The sequence below is a fragment of the Acanthisitta chloris genome, unplaced genomic scaffold, assembly GCF_000695815.1.
Source record: "Acanthisitta chloris isolate BGI_N310 unplaced genomic scaffold, ASM69581v1 scaffold29697, whole genome shotgun sequence".
Classification (NCBI taxonomy): domain Eukaryota; kingdom Metazoa; phylum Chordata; class Aves; order Passeriformes; family Acanthisittidae; genus Acanthisitta; species Acanthisitta chloris.
Window position 1 is genome coordinate 68,420 of NW_008683645.1, and position 396 is coordinate 68,815.

Below are 396 nucleotides of genomic sequence, written 5' to 3' on the forward strand. Positions count from 1 at the left end.
AGTGTGTGTTACGTAGGCATCTCCTAAAATAGCAAGAGCATTTTAGATTAACAAAAGCAGCTAATACAGCTACAAGATTAAAGCAGCACAGGAGAGTGACTGTTGAACTTGAACCATGTGAAATTTTTCTACACCTTTACACAGCATTTGGAACACAGTAAGCAAAGCAAATATTACATGGTAAAAATGATGCATCTATCTATATTTTGCCTTAAACATAACTGTCTTGTCAACCATTAACTAAAGCTAAAATGCCATGTACACATGGAAAAAAACCCTCACACTGTAGATAACTCATTGTTTCTGTTGATGTACATCAGAGAAAACACAAGTCAATTATTAAGTATTCTCCTGCCACAGAACCAGGAAGCAATTGTATTAAACGTATATGAACTT